Here is a 24606-nt window from a genome sequence, read left to right as displayed (position 1 = left end):
AACTGACCCTATGACCAGGATTCAGACTCTCCCAGTTTGGGGCCCCGGAACTGGTATTTTTTGAAACCTCATGTGAACAAGGGGTTCTGATAATCAACAGGTTTAGGATCCATTATTATATAGAATTTTAAATTTTCTATTTTTTTTTCTAACACTTAGATTCAGAATTCAGTCTTTTGGTTTTTTTTCCACTAAGGTCTGAGTGAGGAGCCGAGCTGACGTTCTCTGTCCTGGCGGGGCAGCTGGAGGGGACAAAAGGCAGCGGAGCGCCGCTCTGAGACTGGCTTTTGAAGGGCTTCTGATCACCTCCACCCCCTGCCAGAGCCAATCTCGGATGTCAGAGCCCAGGCAGCTGTGGCAGCTCAGTTTCCATGGCAACACCGCCTCTGTCAGGAAGCGGGGATTCCCTGATCCCTGGGCCTTTCCCGCATCAGCGCTGAGCTTTTCCCAGCTGTGGGATCCTAAGGATGACCAGGCATCTGGCTCCTTCAAGAAACAGCCCCAAATGTCCATAGATCCTGCCAGGAGCTTATCAAGTCCCTGGAAAAGGAAGTAAAGGAAAGAACGTAGCCAGGGTCAGCGGCGAGAAGGAGTCTCATTTAGCTGTAGCCGGGTCAGTTTTCTTGCTTGGTGACTTTGAAATGAAATACAGAGCAGAGGAGAGCCTCAGTATGAAAAACAAACCCACAAGCAAACGAACAACCACCGTTTATGAAAAGAGTGCAGAGGGTGTCCCCTCCTCCTGCTGCCCCCTGGCCACGTGTCGCAGCTTTGAGGAAGTCAGGAACTTTCTGCTCACAGCCAGAGGAAAGGGCACCAGGTCTGTTAAGATCAAGAAAAATGAGGATCGCGTGAAGGTGGGAGTTGGGTGCAGCGGTGCCCTTTACACACACCGTGGGTGTCACGGACCGAGGGAAGGCAGAGAAAAGAGGCAGCCCTGACCTGGGGTTGCAGCTGAAGCCACCAGTCCTGCTGATTTAAGTATGTTAGAATTTCAAAGATTCAAACAAACTAATTTTTTAAAGGGATGAAGAGGCTGCTTGTCTTCCAGCTGAGCCGGCCGGTCACCTGTGCGGCCCAGCGTGGCTGATGCTGGTGGGGACTTAGCGTGGAAGAGCGGGTCCTGGATGTGATCTGGAAACTCACCAGGCATGTGGCTTCGCAGTAGTGGAATCTGTCGACATGCACAATCCTCAGCACATTGGATGATTCGAGTGCACTTTCATGATTCTCTCTCATTTTACCCCCTTGCTATTTCCACACGCCACAGGAATCCCGCACTCCCCTCTGAAGTATGTGCCGCTGGAGACGGATGCTCGGACCTCCCACTCAGGCGGGGCAGTCCCAGCGCCGCCAACTCACAGGGCCTATTGTCCGTCCCTTCCTCACCCATTGCTGTCACTGCAGCCCGGCGCTGCAGCCCAGCCGGGAGGGCGGGAAACCAGTCCCCCGACAGCCATCCATCATGCTCGTAAACGCTCTGTATTTTACTAAGTTCCATCAAAGTTCACGTACACACAGAAGCAAAACAATCCTCCTCTATGCATTCTTTTTTCTCAACCTATATGCAGCCCACAGACGCGCGTGAAACATTCACGGGTGTGTGCTGGGAGCGCTTGAAGCCCTGTGCGCATCTGTGCAGTGGTGCGTGTGCGCACCAGGCCGCGTGCCAGGGCGCACAGGACACCTGGTGCCGGGCGGGACCGCCTCCTTCGCAGGCTGCACATGGAGGCCGAGCTGCTCCTAGGCTGGATCCTCATGAATCACTCTTTGGCAGTTTCCTCCCCAGCGTGCCATGTGTTGGTTTTTTGTTTGTTTGTCTTTTTCCTTTTAATAACCATTTCTTTAAAACGGAAGTGTAGTTAATTTACAATGTTGTGTTAGTTTCAGGTGTACAGCAAAATGGTTCAGTGATACATATGTATGTATAATAATATAAATATATTACATATATATAATTTTTCAGATTCTTCTCCATTATAGCTTGTTGCAAGATACTGACTGTACTTCCCTGTGCTATACAGTAGGTCCTTGTTGGTTATCTGTTCTGTATATAGTAGCGGGCGCATCCCATGTGTTGGTTTTAACTGCCTCACTCATCTTAGCATCTCCAAAGACCGTGTGATGAGTTGGTGTCCCGGCCTGCTGCCGGCTCTCTCCTCCCCCTCTTCTGCTCCCACACCCAGATTCGCCAGGAATGTTTATCGCTCAGTAAACGATAAGGGATTCCTTCCGCGAGTCCAGGAAGACACGAGAGGCAGCTGTCTTTTGTGTTAGCATCAACCCCGGCTCTCCTCCCCGTCTTCTTTCTACTTGTAGGCCCTCCGCCCACTTACTTTAGAAAAGAAGCAAACGTTACCTGAGCTCCCCAGACCATGCAGTCCTGTTATTGAACAACCTTCCAATGGTTTACTATGTAAGATGCCCGGAGCGACAGACAGACAGACAGACAGACAGACAGACAGACACACACACACACACACACACACACACACTTTGTCATCCTCTCCTTGTTTTTAATCAACGGCTGCTTCCCATCTAGTTTTCACCTTGTGAAACTCATGAGAAATCTGAAGTCATCACCTCAGCTTCAGACTGAGTGTTCTGAGGAGTCCTAGAGGGCAGATGGGACAGGAATTTGAAGGCTGTTTCTCCATATTCTTGGATCCTTTCAATATGCATCTTTTAGCCCGATGCTTGGTGCATCACAGTGCACATCTGAAGTGTCAGGTTGGGAAAGTACCAAGAGTGGTAGTTTTTTTTTTTTTTTTAAATTTATTTATTTTTTTTATTTTTGGCTGTGTTGGGTCTTCGTTTCTGTGCAAGGACTTTCTCTAGTTGTGGCAAGTGGGGGCCACTCTTCATCATGGTGCGCGGGCCTCTCACTGTCGTGGCCTCTCTTGTTGCGGAGCACAGGCTCCAGACGCGCAGGCTCAGTAGTTGTGGCTCACGGGCCCAGTTGCTCCGTGGCATGTGGGATCTTCCCAGACCAGGGCTCGAACCCGTGCCCCCTGCATTGGCAGGCAGATTCTCAACCACTGCGCCACCAGGGAAGCCCAAGAGTGGTAGTTTTGAAGCTAACGAGAAGTAGCTGCAGATTCCTTTCTCGTTCAGCTCGAGGATTTTCTGATCTCTTTCAGTGTAAATCCTCTTGACTGGAGTGAGGCTTCTAATATTACCTCTTACGATGAGTGCTTTTCAGACCCCTTAGAAGCCATCCTAATAGTCGAGAACAAGAAAGAATTACCACAGAACAGGAGGGAAATGATATAGGACTTGTATCAACAGGGTTGGACAACAATGATGAAATTCCACATTTTTATCTAGAATCATCCTGGAATGATTAAGGCTGAGAAGACATGAGGAAGGCCAGGGGACCGTCCCGTTACAGCCTGTGGTGCCAGTGTCCAGACCAGCCTGCATGTGCTGGTCACCTGTCTTTGTAGAGTGAGCCCCCAGATGCAGGGAGGCTGGAGAGAGCAATGTCTGTGTCTCGTCTCCAGACATCTAGGGGAGAATTCGTGTCCTGGGGTGATGCTTTTGCCTTGCCTTTATTGATGACTTTCTCCTCTGAATTCTCACATTACTTTTTTTTTTTAAGTAATTTTTATTGGAGTATAGTTGCTTTACAATGTTGTGTTAGTTTCTGCTGTACAGCAAAGTGAATGAGCTATATAGTATACATATATCCCCTCCTTTTTAGATTTCCTTCCCATGTAGGTCACCACGGAGCATTGAGTAGAGTTCCCTGTGCTCTACAGCAGGTCCTCATTAGTTATCTGTTTTATACACAGTAGTGTATATATGTCATTCCCAATCTCCCAATTCATTCCCACCTCCCCTTCCCCCTTGGTGTCCACACATTTGTTCTCTACGTCTGTGTCTCTGTTTCTGCTTTAATCTTCATGCATAGTTTATATGATGCGTGCAGTGTGATGATAACGCCGTTAGCTTTCTCTCTGCATTTCGAGGACAGAGTCTGTTTTTAGGGCCACACTGACTTGCAACAGTCATTGTGGGTGCTCTGTCTCCATCTGTCCTGCCCTAAGCATCCTCTACATGAGAGGCCAGCAAATATTTTCTGTAAAAGGCCAGTGTGTTTGGTTGGAATGTTTGTGTCTCCCCAAAATTCAGATGTTGAAACTTGATGTCCAAGTGGTGGTGTGTGGAGATGAGAACTCTGGGAGGTGACTGGTCATGAGGGCAGAGCCCTCAGAAGGGGCGTTGGGGCCCCCTCAGAGGGCTCCCTTGCCCCTGCTCCACGTGACACACAGCCAAAAGGTGGCCATCTCTGAACCAGGATATGGGCTCTCTCCAGACACTGAATCTGCCAGCGCCTTGACCTCAGACTCCGCAGCCTCTAGAACCGTGAGAAAGAGATATCTGTTGTTTACAAGCCTCCCAGTTTATGGTATCTCATTAAAACAGCCCAGGGACTTCCCTGGTGGCGCAGTGGTTAAGAATCCGCCTGCCAATGCAGGGCACACGGGTACGATCCCTGGTCTGGGAAGATCCCACATGCCACGGAGCAACCAAGCCCGTGCACCACAACTACTGAGCCTGCGTGCAGCAACTACTGAGCCTGCGTGCCACAACTACTGAAGCCCGCACGCCTAGAGCCCGTGCTCTACAACAAGAGAAGCCACCACAATGAGAAGCCCATGCACCACAACAAAGTGTAGCCCCCGCTCGCCACAACTAGAGAAAGCCTGCGTGCAGCAACAAAGACCCAATGCAGCCAAAAATAAATTTAAAAAAAGAAAAAAGAAAAAAGAAACAGCCCAAACAAACTAAGACAGCTAGACAGGACACATTTAGGCTTTGTGAACCACATGGTCTCTGTTGTAACAGCTCTGCTCTGCGAGAAAGCAGCCAGACACAATCATATGTAAATGAGCAAGGCTGTGTTACAATAAAACTTTATTGACAAAACAGGCTGAGGGCCAGAAGCGGTCCTTGGCAATAGTTTGATGATTGCTGGTCTAAGTCAATGCCAGTCATCCCATTTCCCTTGTTAGTGATCAGACCAGGCAGGCATGTGTGTGTGTGACCTTATCCTGGTCAGGAAGCAGGAGGGGACATCTGGTGCGGGCCTCTGGAAAAGGCTTCCTTGATTCTAAGACCTTGTCCCTTATTCCCTCTGGACCTTGCTGTGTTGGGAGCAGCCATCTACTCCCTGGCTGAGGAAGGCCCAACACTGGAAGGAGGACAAGGCTGAGAGGAACACAAAGAGGAGAGAGACCCTGAGGCCCTGACATTCTCACCCAAGCCTGCTCTGGTCTCCAAACTATGCAGATTCATCGATGTCCTTCTTGGGTAAGCCAGTTAGCCTTTTTGTTTGCAAGAAAGCATAGTAGTTGATACAGCTCTACCCCTGAAATGTTTAAAATGATGTTAAATTGATGTAAATCGAATCTGGCTTCTCCTTGGGGAAAAATTTTATACTTCATACTACATTTCTGATAAAGAGCCCAGTGTCCAACTTTTTACAAAAATGATAAAAAAAATGCCATGTTGAGTCAAACATACATGGCGTGTTTCTAGAAAGTTGTTTTTACAGTGCTTATAACTGATGACTAGGACAGAAGACAGTGAGTCGCTTCAAATTCAAATGTGCATGAGTGTGTATCACCTGAAGAAGTTCTCGTCTTATTACATCTTCATAATTCCTATGTCTTAGTGCAGGAAATACAGTAAACACTCAGGTCACAGAATCGACTGGGATTTTTAGGGAACATTTCACAAGACTCTTTGAGGAAAATTTTAAGGATATTTGGGTCCACATGATAAATTTAAAGAGTGTAAAGGGATCCAGAACCACTGACTTGGAAGTATACTTCATGAAACATGAAAATATGGGAAATACGATGTCAGGGGGTAAAAAGCAGAACACTGAAGTGGACACGCAGGGATTCCAACTATGTAAAAAATATATGTGCGCAGAAAAGGAATACGATGAAACTATAAAATAATAATAATTTAGGTAATTCAAGTTATATTTTCATAAAATTTCCAAGTTTTCTACAATAAAAAAGTTTTGCTTCTATAATCTGGAAGAATAAAATTTCAGTACCAGCCACAGAGCACACGTTTGCCTTATGACAGCGGCTGCCACCAAAAGAACATCATTCCTTTTATAAGTTGTGTATAAAGATTTAATAGGCCTGACTATAAGACAGTGAGATTTTTAAATAAAGAAACTCCAAAATCAAATGGATGTATTCCTTCCTGGTAGTTCCTTTAGGAGATGATATGCTTATTCAAATGACGTTTTCTGGAGCTCCTATGGAAGAACTGCCTGTGAAGAGTCAGCCATGGAAGAAATGGATCTCCTGTCTCTATGGAGGCACAGCGTTCTCTCTCCTCCCTCCTCAGCCAGTTTCAGCTAATGGTTTGTGTGCTTGTTGACACCTTCGGTGCCATTGGGAAGGGCTGTGGGGTCATGTGCAGGGGTGGAGCCCAGAAGCATCCTCAGTCTCCATGTAAGAGCAGGTCTCTGTGGATTCCAAGATCCTTTAGGAGTTAGCATAGGTTTACTTGGCTGTACCCTGTAAAGGTGAATTAAAAGAAAGTGAGGAATTACTTGCACTTTCCTTTTTATTTTTATTTATTTATTTTTAATTTTAATTTTTTAAACATATTTAATGGAGTATAATTGCTTTATAATGGTGTGTTAGTTTCTGCTTTATAACAAAGTGAATCAGTTATACATATACATATGTTCCCATATCTCTTCCCTCTTGCATCTCCCTCCCTCCCACCCTCCCTATCCCACCCCTCTAGGTGGTCACAAAGCACTGAGCTGATCTCCCTGTGCTATGCGGCTGCTTCCCTCTAGCTGTCTATTTTGGTAGTGTATGTATGTCCATGCCACTCTCTCACTTCGTGCCAGCTTACCCTTTCCCCTCCCCATGTCCTCAAGTCCATTCTCTACATCTGTGTCTTTATTCCTGTCCTGCCCCTAAGTTCTTCAGAACCATTTTTTTTCTTTAGATTCCATATATATGTGTTAGCATACGGTATTTGTTTTTCTCTTTCTGACTTACTTCACTCTGTATGACTCTAGGACCATCCACCTCACTACAAATAACTCAATTTTGTTTCTTTTTATGGCTGAGTAATATTCCATTGTATATATGTGCCACATCTTCTTTATCCATTCATCTGTCGATGGACACTTAGGTTGCTTCCATGTCCTGGCTATTGTAAATAGAGCTGCAGTGAACATTGTGGTACATGTGTCTTTTTGAGTTATGGTTTTCTCAGGGTATATGCCCAGTAGTGGGATTGCTGGGTCATATGGTAGTTCTATTCTTACTTTTTTAAGGAACCTCCACACTGTTCTCCATAGTGGCTGTATCAGTTTACATCCCCACCAACAGTGCAAGAGGGTTCCCTTTTCTCCAACCCTCTCCAGCATTTATTGTTTGTAGACTTTTTGATGCTGGCCATTCTGACTGGTGTGAGGTGATACCTCACTGTAGTTTTGATTTGCATTTCTCTAATCATTAGTGATGTTGAGCATCCTTTCATGTGTTTGTTGGCAATGTGTATATCTTCTGTGGAGAAATGTCTATTTAGGTCTTCTGCCCATTTTTGGATTGGGTTGTTTGTTTTTTTGATATTGAGCTGCATGAGCTGCTTGTATATTTTGGAGATTAATCCTTTGTCAGTTGCTTCGTTTGCAAATATTTTCTCCCATCCTGAGGGTTGTCTTTTCGTCTTGTTTATGGTTTTCTTTGCTGTGCAAAAGCTTTTAAGTTTCACTAGGTCCCATTTTTTTATTTTTGTTTTTATTTCCATTTCTCTAGGAGGTGGGTCAGAAAGGATCTTGCTGTGATTTATGTCATAGAGTGTTCTGCCTATGTTTTCCTCTAAGAGTTTTATAGTGTCTGGCCTTACATTTAGGTCTTTAATCCATTTTGAGTTTATTTTTGTGTATGGTGGTAGGGAGTGTTCTAATTTCATTCTTTGCACTTGCCTTTTTATCCCTACTCAGTACACAGCGCCATGCTGAGCACAAAGCAAAGGCTCAATTAATTGATGTTAATTAGGACATCTGTGACACTCTACGGAGTCACTCTAGCTGGGGACTGGATTGTCTGTGTTGACATCACTCAGCTAAAGAGAAGCTGAGAGTTATCAGCTTGTTTAGACCCAGAGATGCTTCAGTTTTCCCAAATAGCCTAAAACTCAGTCTCTTACTGGGGTGACAAACTCTGCCCAGTTTGCCAAGGATATTTCTCACTTTAGCACCAAAACTCATGCATCTCAGGACCCCCCTCGGATGCAGGCTGACTGAGGTGGTTGGTCACTCTATCCACTAGTGACCCAACTTTATAATGATGCACCTTCCCTTCGTTTTAGCCTGACCTGGCTTCTCCAGCCAAGCCATTCACCCAAGGCTGGATGGAGGCATCCAGTGGCCCAGCCATCCGACCTCTGCTGTGTGTTTTTGTCCTGGAGATGAACAAGCCAGAACAAAGGGATGAACTGCACAGAGACAGGGCCCGACACATATAACCTGGTTATAATTTTCCTGGGAGAGTTTGGGTTCCTGGCTATCCATCCATTCCTTAGTTATGTATGTATGTATGTATGTGTATATTTGTGGCTGCGTTGGGTTCCTGGCTTATCCGTCCATTCCTTAGTTATGTATGTATGTATGTATGTATGTATGTATATATTTATGGCTGTGTTGGGTTCCTGGCTTATCCATCCATTCCTTAGTTATGTATGTATGTATGTATGTATGTATGTATGTATGTATGTATATATTTATGGCTGCATTGGATTCCTGGCTTATCCATCCATTCCTTAGTTATGTATGTATGTATGTATGTATGTATGTATATATTTATGGCTGCGTTGGGTTCCTGGCTTATCCATCCATTCCTTAGTTATGTATGTATGTATGTATGTATGTATGTATGTATGTATGTATGTATATATTTATGGCTGCGTTGGATTCCTGGCTTATCCATCCATTCCTTAATTATGTATGTATGTATGTATATATGTATATATTTATGGCTGTGTTAGGTTCCTGGCTTATCCATCCATTCCTTAGTTATGTATGTATGTATGTATGTATGTATGTATGTATGTATGTATGTATGTATATATTTATGGCTGCGTTGGGTTCCTGGCTTATCCATCCATTCCTTAGTTATGTATAAATGTATGTATGTATGTATATATTTATGGCTGTGTTGGATTCCTGGCTTATCCATCCATTCCTTAGTTATGTATGTATGTATGTATGTATGTATGTATATATTTATGGCTGTGTTGGATTCCTGGCTTATCCATCCATTCCTTAGTTATGTATGTATGTATGTATGTATGTATATATTTATGGCTGCGTTGGGTTCCTGGCTTACCCATCCATTCCTTAGTTATGTATGTATGTATGTATGTATGTATGTATATATTTATGGCTGCGTTGGGTTCCTGGCTTATCCATCCATTCCTTAGTTATGTATGTATGTATGTATGTATGTATGTATATATTTATGGCTGCGTTGGGTTCCTGGCTTATCCATCCATTCCTTAGTTATGTATGTATGTATGTATGTATGTATGTATATATTTATGGCTGCGTTGGATTCCTGGCTTATCCATCCATTCCTTAGTTATGTATGTATGTATGTATGTATATATGTATATATTTATGGCTGCGTTGGATTCCTGGCTTATCCATCCATTCCTTAGTTAGGTATGTATGTATTTATGTATGTATATATTTATGGCTGCGTTGGGTTCCTGGCTTATCCATCCATTCCTTATGTATGTATGTATGTATGTATATATTTATGGCTGCGTTGGATTCCTGGCTTATCCATCCATTCCTTAGTTATGTATGTATGTATGTATATATGTATATATTTATGGCTGTGTTGGGTTCCTGGCTTATCCATCCATTCCTTAGTTATGTATGTATGTATGTATGTATGTATATATTTATGGCTGCGTTGGATTCCTGGCTTATCCATCCATTCCTTATGTATGTATGTATGTATGTATGTATGTATATATTTATGGCTGTGTTGGGTTCCTGGCTTACCCATCCATTCCTTAGTTATGTATGTATGTATATATTTATGGCTGCGTTGGATTCCTGGCTTATCCATCCATTCCTTAGTTATGTATGTATGTATGTATGTATATATGTATATATTTATGGCTGCGTTGGATTCCTGGCTTATCCATCCATTCCTTAGTTATGTATGTATGTATTTATGTATGTATATATTTATGGCTGCGTTGGGTTCCTGGCTTATCCATCCATTCCTTATGTATGTATATATGTATGTATATATTTATGGCTGCGTTGGATTCCTGGCTTATCCATCCATTCCTTAGCTATGTATGTATGTATGTATATATGTATATATTTATGGCTGTGTTGGGTTCCTGGCTTATCCATCCATTCCTTAGTTATGTATGTATGTATGTATGTATGTATATATTTATGGCTGCGTTCGATTCCTGGCTTATCCATCCATTCCTCATGTATGTATGTATGTATGTATATATTTATGGCTGTGTTGGGTTCCTGGCTTACCCATCCATTCCTTAGTTATGTATGTATGTATGTATGTATGTACGTATGTATATATTTATGGCTGCGTTCGATTCCTGGCTTATCCATCCATTCCTTATGTATGTATGTATGTATGTATATATTTATGGCTGTGTTGGGTTCCTGGCTTACCCATCCATTCCTTAGTTATGTATGTATGTATGTATGTATGTATGTATATATTTATGGCTGCATTGGGTTCCTGGCTTATCCATCCATTCCTTAGTTATGTATGTATGTATGTATATATTTATGGCTGCGTTGGATTCCTGGCTTATCCATCCATTCCTTAGTTATGTATGTATGTATGTATGTATATATGTATATATTTATGGCTGCGTTGGATTCCTGGCTTATCCATCCATTCCTTAGTTATGTATGTATGTATGTATGTATATATGTATATATTTATGGCTGCGTTGGATTCCTGGCTTATCCATCCATTCCTTAGTTATGTATGTATGTATTTATGTATGTATATATTTATGGCTGCGTTGGGTTCCTGGCTTATCCATCCATTCCTTATGTATGTATATATGTATGTATATATTTATGGCTGCGTTGGATTCCTGGCTTATCCATCCATTCCTTAGTTATGTATGTATGTATGTATATATGTATATATTTATGGCTGTGTTGGGTTCCTGGCTTATCCATCCATTCCTTAGTTATGTATGTATGTATGTATGTATGTATATATTTATGGCTGCGTTCGATTCCTGGCTTATCCATCCATTCCTTATGTATGTATGTATGTATGTATATATTTATGGCTGTGTTGGGTTCCTGGCTTACCCATCCATTCCTTAGTTATGTATGTATGTATGTATGTATGTACGTATGTATATATTTATGGCTGCGTTCGATTCCTGGCTTATCCATCCATTCCTTATGTATGTATGTATGTATGTATATATTTATGGCTGTGTTGGGTTCCTGGCTTACCCATCCATTCCTTAGTTATGTATGTATGTATGTATGTATGTATGTATATATTTATGGCTGCATTGGGTTCCTGGCTTATCCATCCATTCCTTAGTTATGTATGTATGTATGTATATATTTATGGCTGCGTTGGATTCCTGGCTTATCCATCCATTCCTTAGTTATGTATGTATGTATGTATGTATATATGTATATATTTATGGCTGCGTTGGATTCCTGGCTTATCCATCCATTCCTTAGTTATGTATGTATGTATTTATGTATGTATATATTTATGGCTGCGTTGGGTTCCTAGCTTATCCGTCCACTCCTTATTTATTCATTTATTTGTTTATTTATTTATTTATTTATTTATCTTTGGCTGCCTTGGGTCTTCGTTGCTGCGTGTGGGCTTTCTCTAGCTGTGGCGAGCGGGGGCTCCTCATCGTTGCAGTGTGCGGGCTTCTCATTGCAGTGGCTTCTCTTGTTGTGGAGCATGGGCTCTAGGCACGCGGGCTTCAGTAGCTGTGGCACACGGGCTCAGTAGTTGTGGCTCGTGGGCTCTATAGCACAGGATCCGTAGTTGTGGCGCACGGACTTAGTTGCTCCACAGCATGTGGGATCTTCCCCAACCGGGGCTCGAACCCATGTCCCTGGCATTGGCAGGTGGATTCTCAACCACTGCGCCACCAGGGAAGCCCCCGTCCACTCCTTGTAAAGAACAACTGCCTCTCAGTTTGGCTCATCACTTCTGTTTTGCCTGCGACATACAGAGAGGCAAACCGACCAGCCCAACATGACCCTGCTCAGAACAAGGTTTTCTGCCAGGTTTTCACATGCTAGAAAACTTGTGTCCCTTGGAAAGAAACCCCAGCAAAATGAAGCCTAATTTTTATTTATTTTTGCATTCAGAGAGGAATGGCGATGTCTTCCATGTCCTAGACACATCTTAATTTGTGGATTTTTTTCTTATTTGACTCTCTTAATAGGAGGACAGTATGCCAGGGCTGATTTATGGGTCTCCAGTGGTGCCAGGCATCATTTCGCATGTGCACAGCTGCTCCACAGTAGTTTAACTTGGCGGATAGTACTAAACCCTGGAATCGTGTCATCTATTTGTACACGCGCACAATAGTCTCCTTGTGCAGGTTCTTCAAGGATCCTCGCAGGCATGGCTGGGACTGGGCGTTCGCGGAGTCTCACAGCGTGATTTATTCTGTTGGAAGGCTTTCAGAGTCCCCAGAATGAAGGATGAGATATAGCAGTTTGTGCCACCGATTAAGTCCCCGGGGGATTAGAGTCGGGCTAACGTGGAGAGGCCTCAAGCCCACGGCGGGGACTCCCGTTTCAGGGGTCGTCCAGGCGATGTGGGACATGTGACTGCTGACAGCAGGCTGGCTTTCATTCTGACGTGTAGCAGGGAAGCAGCTAAAAGTGGGGGGCGGGGTGATCTAATGCAAGTCGCCGCGGGCGTAAACAACTTGAGAAGCTCTGTTGACAGCAGAAAGTCCGCCCTCCGCAGTAGTTAACAAGGCTATCTTCAAATTCAAAGGGCCCTGACATTTGTCACAGTTGTCCTTTGTAGTCGAGGGTGCGACTGCGGACACTGTGTTTATCCCTGCAGCCGAGTGTGGCTGAAAATACCCGTGTGTGACAGATGATAAGGCCTTTCTGTGGAAGGGGACAGGGCGGACGTGAGAGCCTGGCTGGGGTTTGTGTGCAGGCCTCCCAGCACACAGCTTGGCGTGTCACAGAGCATCTTGTCTCCATCTGCAGCGACCTGGCCGCTCTGGCCTCGGCCCCTCGGCTCCAGTGGCCCGCAAGTGTCTCCATTCTTGAGCGACTTTCCCTGGGTCTTGCTTGCTGTCTCCCCTGCCCGCACAGGGCAGGTAGGCTGGTGCCAGACTCCCTCCTACACCCCGGCTCGGGGGAGAAGGCCATTGAGGTGGGCTGGGTCCCTCGACACTTTTGTCGATGGGTGATTTTATTTTGCTACTTCAGCACTGAGTGTTTTCAACTGGAAAGACCTTTGAGGCTGAAAGGACTGTCCCCCCTTTCTCGGTGTCACCTATCTTAGGACAGGGAAAGGCAGAGGCAGTGCTTTGGGTTCAGGGTGCCTCTCCGTCGGTGGACTAGGTGGACACTTACACAGTTTGTTGCCTTAAAAAATGGTACCTCACCAGCCTATTCTCAAAATCCTTTTTTAAGGCTAGAAATTCCTAAAGGCTCATCTTGGAAGTCTAATAATGGGTTCACAAGCCAGCGACAGGGCTCAGAAAGCCTTTCTGCTCGGGTGTCTTGCTGGGGGCAGCAGTTAAGGTCAGGCCCGGGTGGCGCTGGTGGCCTCAGCCCATGGCCAGCACTGCGTGACTGCTTATTACTTCGCCTCTTTGGCAAATAAAAATCTTTTTACCCGTGGGTTCAAGATGGGGCTTAGGAAAGAGAATAAAAGGGCTTCTTGGTGATACCTTAGCCTTAAAATCTCCTATGGGAGGAACTGCTAATTGTCTTGAACGGGGAAACCCCAAGAATCTTACGAGCTCCTTAACCACTGAGTGAATCGCCTTATCAGACCTTCTTTTAGAAGAGTCTGGTGCATAAGGAAGTTGTGATGAGGATGACTGAGAGATGAGAGTGTGGTGCCTGAGACCCACCCTGGGCACTGGACTTCCCCGGGAGGGAAAGACAACCTGAGCCTCCATGAGCAGCTAAGGGACATCTGGTGTCCAAGAACGGACATCTTCTCAGGAGGGAGAAGGGGTCTGGAATTGGGAGGCAGGGGAACTGAGCACAGACTTTGTCTCCTTCACAATTCTGCCCCTTTGGTTTGAGGTCATCCAGTAGAGTTCCATCCCACACAAGTCTTGAAGTTGTTTCTCCAAGGAACATCTCTGAATCAGCTTTCATCTCTTCTTGACCCTCTAAGGACGCTGGGAGGCAGGCCCAGAGTCCCCAAGGCTCCGGCACTTGTAGCAACGGTCTCTGATCCTGTAGATATTGTTTTTTTGTTTATTTGTTTGTTTGTTTTTTGAGAAACTAGGAGGAATGGGATTGAAAGTGACAAGCATCTAGTATGTTCTGTCATTCCCATTTTATAGATGAGGAAACTGAAGTTCAGTTATGGGACCAGGATTACGTGAAAGCAAATAGCAAAGCTGGGATCTAAACATAGGCCACCTACCGGGGGTGAGCAGATTGACAAGTTAGCCCAGCTCAGAGAGCCCCCTGCATCTGACTTCTGTGCTCCATCTCAGAACTGTGGGCTTCTGTCTACAGTCCTGACTGAGCACTTCACCAGGAAGACAGCAGGTTCCCCTCATGGTGTTTGAGAAGCCACTGACTAAAGAATGAGCCTCGCCTGTATCCCTGATGATCTTTTAAAACAGTGAATAGTAGCACTGCTATAATGGTGAACATTGAAATGCCACCATCTGCCCTTGGTCTTTCGGAAGGTACCAGGCAAATCTTGCTGTTCTGAGACCGATATCTAAATTCTTTTAATTAACTCATTTATTGACCAGGGGATTTTTTCAGAATCTAACGCCTGTGGCTGGTGATTTCTTATGTAAATCAATATTGAAATGTCTCTGGTCAATAACGTTTGGGTAACAAAAGACGTATTAATAAGTCTCTGGTCAATATTAATAAACCTTATTTGGTTTGATGAGTTAAAGCAATACTCTTAGCCTCCACTGTGTATGTTGGACAAGAGGTCAGAAGGAAACAGTTCCTCTGAGGTAACTCCCCAAAGAAGATCCTAATAGGTTTGGGTTGATAGACATCCAAGAAGTTACAGATGATAGGGGTTGACACCCTTCCAAAATTAATATATGCCCAGTAGGCTAAGTCCGTGGTTTCCTTCCTTTTCCATTGGATTTCTAAATGTCAGAAGTCCCCGTCTTCATGGTCTGTGAGGTGATGGGGCCCTTCTAGTTACAGAGCTCTTCCTCGTGAATTGCTCTGTGAAACCTCAGAGACTGTGCTTCATTCCTTTTCTGTCAGGCGAGGACACGGAGACAGAACGCCCGTGCATTCCTGACGGCAGCACAACTGGTGCACCACGGAGCTGGGGCTAGAATCTAGAACGTGAGTGCTTTTACCATTGCCCCGCCGGGCTCCCTCTCCACATTCCACAGAAGGGTTTCTTAAGGATCCCATTTTGCATAAGGCAGCCGATGGTAGCAATGGTCACCTGAAGCCAAGGTCCCAGGCTGTGGAGCTGGTAGGGCTGGGGCGTCTCTTGCCTTGGCTTGGGGTTGGCCCAAGGGATTAAAATCACTGGGGTACAAGAGGAAGGATGCCAAGGTTGGAAGCCGGGCCCAGCCTGAATTGGGCTGTGCTGGCGGCATGCGAAGTTATGAAGCATTTTCAAAGTACCTGTGACCTTTTTCTTTTAGGTAATAAAATCTTTACGTTCAAACTGTTAGAAAATATTTGAAACAAGCCATTCCTAAATATGTTTATGTAAGTATTCCTAAGACACACTACACACATGTGTGGGTCAGACTAAGTTCTTCATAAAATAGAATTGAATTCAGTTGTTTAAAATGGGTTTGCTGGGCTTCCCTGGTGGCACAGTGGTTGGGAGTCCGCCTGCCGATGCAGGGGACGCAGGTTCGTGCCCCGGTCTGGGAAGATCCCACATGTCGTGGAGCAGCTGGCCCCGTGAGCCACAGGCACTGAGCGTGCACGTCTGGAGCCTGTGCTCCGCAACAGGAGAGGCCACAACAGTGAGAGGCCCGCGTACCGCAAAAAAAAAAAAAAAAAAGCGGTTGCTGTTGGGTTGCATGGAGACATGTACATGGTTTGATCGTAGCCCTCACTTTTCAATGTTTTGAGTGTCAAAAGGACATAGGATGGCACCTTTCTTAGGAAGTGTGATTTATAATATACTCTACACTCAGTGAAAATTGAGTTTGTGTAGTAGTTAGGATTAGGTTGCTAGAAGATCCAAAATAACAGTGGTTTAAAGAAAATACAAGTTTCTTTTTCTCTCATGAAACGAAGTCAGAAGTCAGTTCACAGATGGGTTGGTGGCTTCGTGGTATCAGGGGCTCATGCTCCTCCTATCTTGTTACTCACTATGCATGAATTCTATTTCCAAATTCACCTCATGGGCCAACATGGCTGCTGGAGTGTCAACAATTATATCTGCAATCCAGGCAGTAGGAAGAAAAAAGGAGTGAAAATGAGGGAATGCTCTCTTCCACTTCCACTATGTTTCCTCAGCTAGAACTCTGTGATACGCCAGATCTGGCTACAAAGCAGACTGAGAAATGTATGATTTTTAGCTAGCCATGATGTTCTCAGCTAAAACAATAATCAGGATTATTTTTACAAGGAAAACAAAGGGAGAATGAATATTGAGTGGCAGTTAGGAATCACTGCCACAGCTTGGTTACGGGACCTGTTCCCTGCATCTTGTTCCCTAGGCTCCCCACACTTGCTCCTTGCCCATCCCCTCTTGCACACATGCAATTAAAAAAAAAAGACCCTATTGCTTGAGAGACCCAGAGCCATGCAGAACAGAAAAGATCATTATGGGTGGAAACTGAGTCAAACTAGGGAGCTTCTTGCTATGATTATTTGCCTTTATTATCAATGTCATTTATTTCATCATTAAAAAACCTTACTGTGTACTAGAATGTGTAGGGGAAAACATCAGAGGTGTTAGGAAATATAATACAGGATTCCTGTCTCTACCCTTGACTTTCTCATTTGGGGGAGATGAGACTCCCAGAGTAAGGTCCTGTCAAGAGCTGTGGAAGGGCTGAGATTTTCCCCCACTTGTGAGGAGCTAGCCCGCCCATGTCCTGGGTGCTGGCAGGAGACGCAGGACCCTGGGTCAGAGATAAAGGACTTAATTATAGCAGTAGTCTGGGTGCCAGTCTTTTCTGGTGCTAGTTCCCCAGTTCCCGCAGGATGACTCAGGTGGCCACATGGCGACTGAATGGCAGCGGGTGGCATTACAGGAGAGGAACCTGGAGACCAAGGCAGGCAAGGCTTGTAAGATGGGAAGTAAGGCTGTGCCGCCCGTTCTCCAGAGGGAACCTCCGTCTCCGAGGTTCCAGGCTGTCCACCGTGTAGCATCCTTGTAAAGACGGTCCATCCAGAACAGAGGTGTCAGCGTCTCCGCCTGCAAGATGTCAGACACAGGAGAGGCCCTTGGAGAACCGTCTCCCGCCCGACGAGGCACAGCGCACGCCAAGCGCGGCACCAGGACAGAAGCAACTCGGTCCCCTGTGAGTGAGCAGAGCGCGCTGGGGGCCACGCAATCGGGGGCCTGGAAGGGAGGGCGAGGCTGGACCAAGAGCGGGGAGAGGGCTCCACCCCCCGTGCTGGTGCGCAGACGTGGTACGAGGCGTTCGCAGACCTACCGAAGAGCAGTTTGGTGGAAGGGAGGGTGTTACAGGAAAGCCGTGGGGTCTGGACGTCCCGGGAGGGCCTGGGATGCCTGAGGGACTTCCCACAGTGAGGAGGAGGGTCGGTAATGGTGCCGCCGGCGACACGGCTTGGGATGGCCGGAGCGGAGGAGACGGGAGGCGAGGCAGGGACCGGTCTGGGCATCAAGGGCTGGGTACGCGAGCGCTTCCCGCAGGGCAGGGCAGCGCACCCGTATTTATTGTCTCGCTTCCTTTACTGTGGAGCAGGCAGGCAGGCTTGCAGGGAACGTCGTGCCTGTAAGGATGAAGGCACAGCACCACTGATAGACCCGTTACCTCAAGCGGCATTTCCCGAATTTCTCACGAGGGCATCACCCGGGTGTTCGGTGCTGGATCCTCTCGTGTGTTTTAGGATCAGGCCCTCCTTGCAGGTATCAGTGTCAGGTTCTAAAGGACCCCGGCGGCCCTTGCTGCCCAGGATAAGGGAGGGCTTTGGTGTGGGGCGGATGGATAGAAATACGTGTGTCGTACCTGGGTGACCAGTCACGATAGCAGCTCTGAAAGTGAGAGAACTAGTGTAAAGGACACATCCCCAGGGAAGCCCGGATACTAACAGGCAAACGGCTTCAACAGAGGAGCCCCTGACAAAGACGATGCTGGACATCCCTGTCCGTAACCCTCAGACTGGAGACGGAAATTCGGCGTGTCCTCGAGTGGCTTCCTACTCTTCTCACAGCACAGTCTTGGCTCCTCGACCTGGTGTGAGAAGCAGCAGCATGTGCCCCGGCCCCGCACGTCCACAGTGAGTGAAGTGCCCCCGGCTCGGCGTGGCTGCCGCCATCCGTCATGGAAGGCTTGGCAGACCGCTGTGGAAACCAGCTCCTAAGTATTTTAAACAGAGGCCATGGCTGACAGGAGTCAAACTTCCTGTATTCAGGGAGGATCAAAACCTCAGCGATTTCCAGTAATTTATTATATGCACCCGCTCATCATAAGCACATTGCACTGGTCATGGAATGCATACGTGTAGCAGGCCGTCCAGAGACGGATGAAGAACACTTCAAGGGCACCCAGGTTCCAGCATGGAAGCAGAGTCACAGTTGTTGTTTGTATGTGTGCGTATCAGTATGCACTGGTCAGTGGAAACGTCTTCGGTAACAGGGTATCTTTCCCTACTGTGTTGGGTTTCGCCTGGGGTCGAGCATTGGTTGGGATTTTCCTTTTGCAGTGAATGGGTATCTCCCTTTCTGGCGCTAGGGAACTGTGATCCTGAAAGACCATTTTGCATTGCATTTGTCTGCTTTATTAATATTAGATAACACCGGCCATGAATGAATAAGTATGGATAATCAGAGCTCTGTTCCATCTTATAGTCCCCCTAGCATGTATTTTGCAAAACTGGGAGATCTTCAGTATGCTCCTAGGAAGAGAGAGAAAGAAGATATTTTTTTTAACACCTCACCACCACTACATTCTCTAGACTCTGGACTAAATTAAGATGAAACTCTCTTAAAATTCCAAAACTGGTTCTTTTTGCATATGCAGTTAAGAGAAAGCTGGCTTGATAAAATACCTTTTTTTCAGAATTCTGACCCCAAGAGAACGAAAATATTCTGAGGAGCAAGCTTGAAGGTAGCTAAGTAAATTCAACCTATTCCAACTGTTATTTTTGCTTTGCATTTGCCAGGTGAATTGCCGTGACACGTGTGGTAATGATTCCTTATCTTTACATTTGTATGTTGTTTGTTGTTAAAACATAGGATCCTTGTTTGAAAAAGTTGAGGAAATTGTTGGACTTCACCCTTTTGTTTTTGTTCTGCAGGAATTAGATTTTGTTCTTTGTGTGTTTACATTTGTCTTGCATATAAGTATGCTGGCTATGAGATCTCTGCCTATCTGAATGTATGTACGTTTCATTATGATTAGGTGTCTTTGTCTTTGGATAGTATTGCTGAGGTTAACTTGTAAATGAGCTCTATTTAATAGACGTAAAAGTAAATGCTTACAAATTAAATACTACTATTTAGAAAACAGGCCAAAATGAATTTCAGCTCCTCATGATCTGGGAAATATTCAGTATGGAATTGATATCTGGTATTGAAGCTAGCTTAAGCTTGTTGGTTTGACTAATACAGACATGTCTTTTAGAAAATTCAAACTATTTAGGATAAACCTTATAACCAGCGATAGAAATTTCTAGTAAGCATTTCTGAAAAATAAGTATAAATTGTGAGAGATGCCTTTAACATTATTACTTAGGATGCTTTTAAATGCTTGTAATAGAAAACACAACTAAAAGTATCTTAAACAATTACGACTAATTCCTAATGGTTCCAGCATAGATTCAATCAGTGAATCAGCGACATCAAGGATCCAGGTTCTTGCCATATTTTCCTCTGCCATTCTTACATGTCAGTTTTGTCCTCGGATTTGTTCCCTCATGATCTTAAGACAGCTTCCACAGCACCAGTCCTCAGCCAACAATGACCAGATTCAGGAAAGTATGAACCTTTTGTCCCTTTTAAGAGCAAAGGAAACCCAAAAGTTCCCTTATTTGGCTTCACAGTTCTTAAGCAAGGTTGCACCTGTATTAAATCAAATATTGCCAAGAAGAAAAGGAATTACACCAGGATTGCCTTAACCTAATCCTCATTCACCCACTGGGGCTAAGGAGGGAACAATGAAAATCATGGGCCTAATAACTGAACAGTATTGGGGCTCTCTTGGCAAGGAAGTATGAAAGGAATTGTTGGTGTGGTCAATACAGACATGTCTTTTATTGTGCCTGGGTTTACTGAGGGTGAATGGGTTTATGTTGTTTCTGTTGCACAGTTTGTCAACAGAGAAAAAAAATTAGCTTGGTATGATGAAATTCTTAAAGTAAATTAGATGCAAATAGGATGAGAGCTTTTGGGTGACCTCTTTAGAAATGGCTCTGATTTGGGAATGTCTACTTAAGGGTGGTCCCTCCAGATATTTGGTATTAAATTTTAGAGTTGTGCTAGTTTGGGTTGGATGGTGGGGGATTACTGAATAGCTAGGTCGTTCCCAGGCAGGGTGCTGAAACATTAAGTACTGAATATAGAAGCTAAAGGTGTCTGGGACTGTTTGGTGCCACACTGAGATATTTTCTATAAAAAGCAGATGTTTTGAAAAATTATTATAGTTGTTTGCCAACCTACAGAATGCTAAAGGACAGTTAATAATTGATTGCTTCTTGGTTTTCACTAGAAATTAAGGGGTTTTTTTAGAGCTTCGGATTCAAATTTAAATATGTAATTAAAGCTACTAAAATAATAAAGGAAATATTTTAGTATACAGCAGGAAAGTAGGATATATGTTTTTTTAAAAGGGAGTTTTACACATGGTTGGGCTGAGATTAGGTTAAACTTAAGTAAATGGATTTTGTTATTAAAAATAGGCTGGTGCAAGCCTAGATTTGGCCCCTCTCTACTAAGGGAACAAGTTTACTTAGAATGCTGCTTTTGATAACAGATTATGTGAACTCCCCTGCCTTTAAGTGATCTATATTTGCTTCTGAGACCTCTTCTCACTTTGATTAAGAAACAAGTATTGTCTTACAGTGACCTGTGATCTTTTCTGACGAACTTCCCAAATATCAAATCTTAGTTAAAATTCTTTTGCCCTCCAGCTAACTTTGGGATGCTTTAGAGGGCCCTTAACGCATCTTAGAAGTATTTAACTCGTATTATTTGGTATGTTGAATTACATGGGAAGCATTGTCAAGTGGGTGATAAGCCTCCTCAGATTATACAGTACAGATGTTATTAATATAGATATTCTAGAAATTATGTAAAGTTTCTGAAATGTAGATATGTCCTGGTATAATGCTATCAGTCATAATTCTGGTTATCTTAAAATGTATATCGCAGCAACGTGACTAAGCTTTTTTGTTAACACACTGTAATCAGATCTTTAACCTTGCCTTTTTAAGTCTTTAATAGACAGTTAAGCTGATGCTTTGCAAAACTGCTTCATCTTCAAGAAGATTCATAGGAAGGACTAATACATTTTAGATTATACACCTTTTTTTTTTTGCTGCACGACATGGCAAAATTAAGTCACGATCTTAATTCCCCGACCGGGGATTGAACCCATGCCCCCTGCAGTGGAAGTGCAGAGTCTTAACCACTGGACCGCCAGGGAAGGCCCTCAGATTATACTGCTGAACTGGGTAAGAAATTAAAAACCCTAATGGAAATCCTAATGGCTTCATAAAAAGTTAACAAAAGGATTGGCTACTAAGTGAACTGGTGAACACGGTTATGTTTGTGGGTTTTGTCTGGAATATTACTGATTTTGACTTGTGTTTTCCAGATATAGGGAAGCACTTCCCCTGAAGTTACTCATGACTTACAGCAATTTGGTAAATTATGCCTTGTTGAGTAAAACTGAAATATTTTTCTTTTCTCTCTGGCTGGTCCCTCCAGAAACTAGAGATCCTTGGGTTCTGAGCAGCCTTATCAATCAGGTGAATGGGAAAGACTGTCTCCTGGCATGTACAGGAATCTTGATATTTTGGGGACCAAGAATGCCATCGAGGCAGAATCTGATGGCAGGCCTTTGGCATGGATTTCCTGGCCTTGAGAGGCCTTTGGGAATTCAGTCTAAGACTCCTGAGGGGTTCTACCACAGCCAGTTTGGGAAAGCCTATGTAGTCAATGGACCAGACTTAATTTACATGTTTGTGGAGAACACTGCCTGCTTTAAGTCTATTGCTAGAAGCACATGTACAATGCTTGTGTGGCAATTGGGTATAAGTGATAAAATGTATGGCCTATACCCATTAACATACCTCTGAGCCTGTTCACAATATTTGATCAGTTTTCCCCCATCATGAGTATCTAGGCAAATATAAAGGAGGCCTAGCACCAAGGGACATGATCTAGACCTGGGGCAAGAAGCTAAATCAATCACCCTGGCATCAAGGGACATGTTTTGGTCTGTTAAAGAATTTGCAATTAACAAGGGAGATGATGGGAAATCTGTACATATTTTGAGGTCTGGGGAAGTCATTCTAGCTGATACATGATTTAACTTAAACTTTACTGACCAGAGCAGCCTGTTTTGTGGCCTTTCAGACATGCATTTTACATCTGCCTTGGCCATTGAGGAGTGGAATACGTTTGAAAGTCAAAACTGGAGTAGATGTGGTTCAGACGTTCAAGGTAAAACTAGGTGGCCACTGTGCATGTGATTTCAGGCACATTCCTATATTGCTGAAAACTTGAATTTTCTGAACTCTGTCATACTTGGGAGGCCACCAGCCATTCTCAAGCAGTGTCTGCTGGCAGATGGCAGCTGTAACCATATGACCTCAAGATCTCCTCTTGTAACTATTAAATTTTTAGACAATAAAATTGTTTTAGTCACATGTCAGCAGAAAAAGGAGACGTGGTCAATTGCCCCTGTTATATATATGTTAATACCACATCAGAAGTTAAAACCTACTTAGATAAAAGTACACAACTGGCTACCTGGCTACAAGTCTCCCCCAGAGTGCCAGGTCCAGACTGGTTTTCAGGCTTATTCTCCTGAATTCCTCAGGGAATGAGATTTTTATTATACAAGACTCAGATCCAGGACTTGGAACTCAAGAATATTTCCAGCTCTGTGTCCATTCCCCAAATCCAGGTAGGACTATGTCCCATTTCAGCAGGAAGTAGCCAGAGTGGTAATCACCCCATTCCCTGAAAGAACTGGGGAAGGATGAAACGGGAGTGGAGTTTGAAACCAAATCACTGTGAGATGGAGTTCCTCTGCTGAGTTTATGATTACCCTCTCCATCCAAAATACCGTTCCCCTCTTGTGGTCCAACACCTTCTCCTCAAGATTGAGGAGTATCAAAGAAAAGGGAAGAACTGTAATATGCAGGAACAAATCTGACTCCGTATTAGATCTGCTCCTTTTACTTTAACCTTTGTGTTCTATTGCCTGTGCTTAGTCACGCTGGCTCTGCATCTTTTGTAAAAGAATGCTGCCTATAGCCTGAAATATACAGGATAGCCTACAGGACATCCTAACCTTGACCTGACCTGAACAGAGAATAACAGGAACATCAGGACCTGACTGAGCTGGCCTACATAGACAGCTACATCCAACACAAAGAAGTGTGCAACAACTAACCACGCCCCTCCCTCATCTTGCCTTTAAAGGGCTTTGCTAAAAGCCTTTGGGGAGTTACGGCTTTTTAAGGCATGAGCCACCCATCTCCTGGCCTGGCCCTGCAATAAACATTTCTCTGCTCCAAACTCCGATGTTTCAGTATTGTTTGGCCTCACTGTGCATCGAGTACACAGTGTGTGTGTGCTGCATGTTGTTATGTGTAGACTGTGTGTGTGGTATGCATGATGTGGTGTTTTGTGGTATGGGTATGTGTGGTGTGTGTGTGGTGTATATGGTGTGTGTGTGGTATGTAGGAGTGTGTGTGATAGGTGTGCATGGTATATGTATGTGTGTGGTCTGTGTGTGGGGGGGGGTATGTCCAGTGTGTGGTCTGTTTGTGGTTTGTGTGCTGTCTGGTGTGTTGTATGTGTGTGGTGTGTGTGTTGTGTGTGGTCTATGTCTGTGGGGTGCGTGTATGTGTGTGATCTATGTGTGTGTCATCTGTATGGTGTGCATGTAGTGTGTGTATGGTATATGTGTCTGTAATTTGTGTGGTGTCCATGGTGTGGGGTGTGTGTCTGTGGTTAG

At 44.5% G+C, this 24606-nt stretch overlaps 1 protein-coding gene and 2 long non-coding RNA genes across 5 annotated transcripts in view; 2 read left to right on the top strand and 1 right to left on the bottom strand.

Moving 5' to 3' along the window:
- LOC308618887 overlaps positions 1–16813 on the top strand; it is an 85956-nt gene extending 69143 nt beyond the window's left edge. Inside the window, exon 8 of the long non-coding RNA XR_014016097.1 lies at positions 15512–16813. This is a non-coding gene — a long non-coding RNA (uncharacterized lncRNA). The remainder of the gene's footprint in view (positions 1–15511) is intronic.
- Positions 16814–16962: 149 nt separating this feature from the next.
- Positions 16963–24606, bottom strand: part of LOC308618885 (uncharacterized protein) — a 68486-nt gene continuing 60842 nt past the window's right edge. The window contains exon 6 of one of the 3 annotated variants that reach the window (XM_081237206.1): positions 16963–19312. The gene's annotated coding sequence lies outside the window, so the exon portion shown is untranslated. The remainder of the gene's footprint in view (positions 19313–24606) is intronic. The other 2 variants (XM_081237205.1, XM_081237204.1) reach the window with 2 other exon arrangements.
- LOC308618888 lies at positions 19324–24164 on the top strand. Its single transcript, XR_014016098.1, has 2 exons — positions 19324–22087; positions 22231–24164. It is a non-coding gene; the product is annotated as an uncharacterized lncRNA (long non-coding RNA).

This window comes from Mesoplodon bidens (assembly GCF_964165515.1).
Source record: "Mesoplodon bidens genome assembly, chromosome: 6".
Classification (NCBI taxonomy): Eukaryota; Metazoa; Chordata; class Mammalia; order Artiodactyla; family Ziphiidae; genus Mesoplodon; species Mesoplodon bidens.
The sequence above is the reverse complement of the archived record's forward strand: the minus strand, read 5'-3'. Positions and strand labels throughout refer to the sequence as shown.